The sequence below is a fragment of the Oncorhynchus masou genome, chromosome 5 (genome assembly GCF_036934945.1).
Source record: "Oncorhynchus masou masou isolate Uvic2021 chromosome 5, UVic_Omas_1.1, whole genome shotgun sequence".
Taxonomy (NCBI): Eukaryota; Metazoa; Chordata; class Actinopteri; order Salmoniformes; family Salmonidae; genus Oncorhynchus; species Oncorhynchus masou.
Window position 1 is genome coordinate 81731096 of NC_088216.1, and position 6264 is coordinate 81737359.

A 6264-nucleotide genomic window follows, 5' to 3' on the forward strand; every position below is an offset into this window, starting at 1 on the left:
CAACAGTAATGAAGTCGCAAGATTTCTCGTTCTACTCTCCTTTGAACCCACACAAAACACACTGTATCATGATCAAACCCCACACATACTGTGCATTCGGAAAGTGTTCAGAACCCTTGACAGTTTGTTACGTTACAGCCTTATTTTAAAATGAATTAAATTGTTTTTTCCCCCTCATCATTCTACACACTATACTCCATAATGACGAAGCAAAAAAAGTATAGCTTTTTCTTGCGAATATATAAAATAAAGAAATGGAAACATCACATTTACATAAGTATTCAGACCCTTTATTCAGTACTTTGCACCTTTGGCAGTGATTACAGCCTAGAATCTTCTTGGGTATGACGCTACAAACTTGACACACCTGGTTCTGGGTACTTCTCCCATTCTCTGCAGATCCTCTAAAGCTCTGTCAAATTGGATGGGGAGCGTTGCTGCACAGCTATTTTCAGGTCTCTCCAGAGATATTTGATCGGGTTCAAGTCTGGAGTCTGGCTGGGCCACTCAAACACATTCAGAGACTTGTTCCGAAGCCACTCCTGCATTGTCTTGGTTGTGTGCTTAGGGTCGTTATCCTGTTGGAAGGTGAACCTTCGCACCAGTCTGAGGTCCTGAGCGCTTTGGAGCAGGTTTTTATCAAGGATCTCTCTGTACTTTGCTCCCTTCATTGTTCCCTTGATCCTGACTAATCTCCCAATCCCTGCCGCTGAAAAACATCTCCACAGCATGATGCTAACACCACCATGCTTCACCGTAGGTATGGTGCCAGGTTTCCTCCAGACATGACGCTTGGCATTCAGGCCAAAAAGTTCAATCTTGGTTTCATCAGACCAGAGAGTCTTGTTTCTCATAGTCAGTCTTTAGGTGCCTTTTGGCAAACTCCAAGCGGGCTGTCATGTTCCTTTTACTGAGGAGTGGCTTCTGTCTGGCCACTCTACCATAGAGGCCTGATTGGTGGAGTGCTGCAGAGATGGTTGTCCTTCTGGAAGATTCTCCCATCTCCACAGAGGAACTCTGTCAGTGATCATCGGGTTCATGGTCACCTCCCTGACCAAGGCCCTTCTCCCCCAATTGCTCAGTTTGGCCGGGCGGCCAGCTCTAGGAGTCTTGGTGGTTCCAAATTTCTTCCATTTAAGAATGATTGAGGCCAGTGTGTTCTTGGGAACCTTCAATGCTGCAGAAATGTTTTGGTTCCCTTCCCCAGATATGTGCCTCGACAAAATCCTGTCTCAGAACTCTAAGGACAATTCCTTCGACCTCATGGCTTGGTTTTTGCTCTGACATGCACTCTCAACAGTGGGACCTTATATAGACAGATGTGTGTCTTTCCAAATCATGTCCAGTCAATATAATTTACCACAGGTAGACTCCAATCAAGTTGTAGAAACATCTCAAGGATGATCAATGGAAACAGGATACACCTGAGACCAATTTCGAGTCTCATAGCAAAGGGTCTGAATACTTATGTAAATAAGGTATTTGTTATTTTTTAAATACATTTGCAAACATTTCTAAAAACTTAGCACTTGGTCATTATGGGGTATTGTGTGTAGATTGATGAGGAACAATTTTTTATTTGATCAATTTTAGAATAAGTTTGTAACGTAACAAAATGTGTAAAAAAGTCAAGGGGTCTGAATACTTTCTGAATGCACCATACAGTACTTCCTAAAAGAACATCCTTATCTGTGCGCAGTTTTACAGTCACATTTTAGATAGACTGCTGCTCTGAGAGAAGAAAGCATGTACTGTCTTGATAGATCTTAATTCTGGTACACGTTCTCTTTCAAACAGACATGCACACACTTCAAAGCAAAATCTTGGTATTGTCTTCAGAAGAAGCTCTCTCCTCTGAGAGTGGACTCGGCAGTAGCTTTGAGCAGCAGCAGCAGTGAATGTAGTGACATGTGAACAGGTGCAGTTTACAGCCCTATGCAGGTCAAATGTGATTACATCTAATCATCCCTCCCTCCATCCCTCCCTCTCTCTTCAAGGGAAACTGGTGTGGCAACTGCTCAGAGAGAGACAGGACAAATTAATTCTTATAAGTATAGTATATTGTGAGCCTGGTAAAACATAATATCAGAATGAGAAAAAAAGCCACTGACTTGACACTGTCCCTGTACAAACCATTGTTTGGGTCAGCTAATTGGCTTGACACACTGATGGCTGACCTCCAGCTGGCTTACGGCCACATATAACTGGTTCGTGCCATGATGGCAGAGTTAAGTTAGTTGTCATAAACCACCGACATCAGCTATCATGACTGATAATCATGCATATCCAGAGGGTCACAGTTATATGTTAAAAATACACACATTTATCAGTTATTGTGAACATGCATGGTAATACATAATATAAATTACAGCATAGTGGTAATACATAATATCAGAATAACAAAAAAAAGCAACACTGAAACATGCATGAGAACACCAGCTGTTCCAGACAACTGTGTGATCTCGCTCTCCGTAGCCGATGTAAGACCTTTAAACAGGTTAACATTTACAAGGTTGCGGGGCCAGACAGATTACAAGGACGCATACTCAGAGCATACGCTGACCAGCTGGCAAGTGTCTTCACTGATCATTTTCAACCTCTCCCTGACCAAGTCTGTAATACCTACGTTTCAAGCAGACCACCATAGTCCCTGTGCCCAAGAACGCCAAGGTAACCTGTCTAAATTATTATCGACCTGTAGCACTCCCATCTGAAGCCATGAAATTTTCCAGATGGACAACCATCTCCACCAATCAGCCCTTTATGGTAGAGTGGCCTGACGGAAGCCACTCCTCATTAAACGCCTCCCAGGCCTCCCGAGTGGCGCACCGGTCTAAGTCACTGCAGTGGTAGAGGCATCACTACAGACCCTGGTTTGTTCCCAGGCTGTGTCACAACCACCTGTGAGTCCCATAGGGCAGCGCACAATTGGCACAGCGTCGTCCCGGGTTAGGGGAAGGTTTGGCCGAGGGGGTAGGCAGTCATTGTAAATAAGAATTTGTTCTTAACTGACTTACCTAGTAAAAAAATTGTTAAATATTGTTAAATACTTTGAATGTGTCTGTCTGCATATTTCAAGATATGGCATTTGGGGGTTTAGTGAGATACCCGATGGGTTCGGCAATTCTCATCTTGAAAAACACATACTAAAAACTTGGAAATGAATCAATCCACCATCATTAACACAATGGAAAAATCGATGATTTATTATTTCAATATTGAAAGTGCGTGGGCTACAGAGAAACAAAATGGTGCCTTTTCAGGCCATATGGCAAACAATGCAGGCACTAGGGATGGGTGTGTGAGCATGCGGGTCTGGGCAGGGGAAATGTAGTAGTTTGTGTTTGTCTATAAATTGTTGTGTGTGTATTTGGTGTGGGGGAAAGAATGGAGGGAAATGATGTGTTAGTGCTGAGCTAAGACAAAAATGTGCCCCTGGAGAATAGATTGCCAAACCGTGTTCTAATGGGATGTGTACAGTAAACACAGGTTAAACTGGGTGACGGTGGTGTCGTGCAGGGATGGATACAACACCTGCGTCCCAGTCGTCTCTCCTTTCTCCCCAAGTGTGCACTTGAACACTCCCCTTCATAATCTCTGAACAGAAATCACTGGTATATGGAAACTTCCTAGCCCCATGCCAACCCCAATCCAATGCTTTTATATGTGGGGTGTAGCGAACGAGTGCTCACTTCAGGAGAAAGGAGATGTTATTGGGACGCACGCAGGTGTAGAAGAGTGCAGAGTGACTGGGATCTTTATCACCACCTGGGGGCAGTATTAGCTTGTCCTTTATACATGTCCTTTGAGGTTACTGGGTGAATGAATTGGTGTTCTGGGGGCACACGGTCCTAAGTTTCCATGGGTGGCAACCCAGTACAGCCCAATCCAGCTCTGCAAAGCACAGCCAAGCCTGCCCTGGATCAGTCCATCTCAGTCCAGTCCAGACTGACGCTGTCACTTTAAGAAGACAAGGTACAATGCCATCGACAGACAGGTTACAGCCACAGCATGGTGGAGTCTCGTCCCAATCACTGCAGCTGAGAGGCAGAAAGACAGAGAGAGAGAGAGAGAGAGAGAGAGTCAGAGGAAGATAGAGGGGGAGAGAGGAAGAGTGAGATTGAGGAGAGGGATACAGAGTGGAGAGATGGACAGAGAGAAACAGGAAGATAGAGTGGGAGAGAGAACAAGGTTGAAAAAAAGACAGACTATGATTCAGACTATGGTGAAGCTGTAGTAGTGAACCTCTCTGCTTCACTGTGGTGAAGCTGTAGTAGTGAAGCTGTAGTAGTGGACCTCTCTGCTTCAGTAGTGAACCTATGGTGAAGCTGTAGTAGTGAACTATGGTGAAGCTGTAGTAGTGAACCTCTCTGCTTCAGACTATGGTGAAGCTGTAGTAGTGAACCTGCTTCAGACTATGGTGAAGCTGTAGTAGTGAACCTCTCTGCTTCACTATGGTGAAGCTGTAGTAGTGAACCTCTCTCCTTCAGACTATGGTGAAGCTGTAGTAGTGAACCTCTCTGCTTCACTATGGTGAAGCTGTAGTAGTGGACCTCTCTGCTTCACTATGGTGAAGCTGTAGTAGTGGACCTCTCTGCTTCAGACTATGGTGAAGCTGTAGGTGAAGGTGAAGCTGTAGTAGTGAACTGTAGGTGAAGCTGTAGTAGTGAACATAGCTTCTTTGATTCTCTGCTTCACTATGGTGAAGCTGTACACACTATGGTAACCAATATTTATATTCCATTGTTCTATTACATAGATGAACCATTGACAGATTGATTGATTGATGTCTTACCTTTATAGAACACCCCCCACACTCCCTTCTTCTCAGAAAGTAGCCAACTGTTTAAGCGAGGCACCTCTCCTTCTTGTAGTAGTGAACCACTCTGCTTCACTATGGTGAAGCTGTAGTAGTGGACCTCTCTGCTTCACTATGCTAGTAGGTACGCACACGTACAGATGTACAGAAGCCCAAACACCACAATCCCATCGAACGAGTACACTGACGGGTGGAGAAGAGAAAATAATAATAATTTGGTTTGAAGATGACATCTGTTGACATGGCTGGTCATTCAATATTCAAAGATTAACTAGCATTACTTAGGATAGTTGAATATTTCAATGACAACAATAGTTTGACAGATTGCATCTTGATGTAGCTAGCACACAATAACGTGTTGAGGTCTACAGCAATGGTAAAAATAAAATAAACATTGCCAATTAAACCTGTTCGACAGCTAGGCTACACTTGATACCTGTGTGGAACCACAGCTAGATACCATTACAAACAATTGTCACGTATGTTAATATAATGTACAAAAGCAGTGTTGCATAGATGGCTGTAGGAGCCAGTAAACTGGCCACCAAACATCACATAGATAGGTAGGTAGATAGCAAACTAGCCAGATACAGCTAGCCCTTGATCAAATCTCTCAGTTCCATTACACAAGCGTCATTGGACAAACGAGTCTTCTGTAAAAGGTTTTGGTAAGAGCCTAAATGTTCAATCTGAACATTAACACGCATCGCTTGCGGTAAGGTTTGGGGGCATATGGATCGTATCTATAATATGGGCGAGAAATCATTTTCAAAAAACTAAATATTGACACACAGCTTTATAGGAGTAGGGTTCCCATATGTCCATGTTACAGCGCTTGTTTACGGAGAGGACGTGAGTGGACTATTGTACCTGTGCTAATTCGTTATCTGCTTCTCCGGATACCTTTGTGTCAACGGAAGACAGACACCATAAATGTGTTGGAAATGTAAAATAGTGTTGACTGCAACTGTTAAAGCAGTGTACAGTAACCGCTTAATTTTTTTTTGTTTTGTTGAGGATGTATGTGATATGAAATTAGAGGGTTGTTTCTAGAATCATTCCCGTTTAGATGGGAGTATTCGGCTGTTTAGGCTTCCAGAGCCAATTCGCCATTTAAAAACAGAACATGTAAGGTCCCATTAGGCTCCTTTCCTCCAATACTGGCCTATAGCTAACGTTAGATAGCCACCAACTGGACGTATCCTTGCCCATAACTCGTTTTTGGTTCCAAATTGACCATGCACTTTTTATGTTCATGAATCCAAACGTTAGCTAATTGATGTTGGCTGGCGACGGTCTGCAGCCACGTCACCAGAAATCTATGCTAGTTACAAAAGTAGCAGAAATGGAATCAGAGCTAACTGACGTCCGTCCAGCCAGCCAATGTCTACTTCTTTGCTTTCAAAACAGTGCATCTCCTGCAAGATTATCTATAAAATGACACA

The 6264-nt window shown here is 43.4% G+C and overlaps 1 long non-coding RNA gene across 1 annotated transcript; it reads right to left on the minus strand.

The window, feature by feature from the left end:
* Positions 1-3179: 3179 nt before the first annotated feature.
* LOC135540372 (uncharacterized) lies at positions 3180-4862 on the minus strand. The gene is made up of 2 exons (XR_010455740.1): positions 4796-4862; positions 3180-4040 (listed from the first exon to the last, which is right to left on the minus strand). It is a non-coding gene; the product is annotated as an uncharacterized LOC135540372 (long non-coding RNA).
* Positions 4863-6264: the final 1402 nt, after the last annotated feature.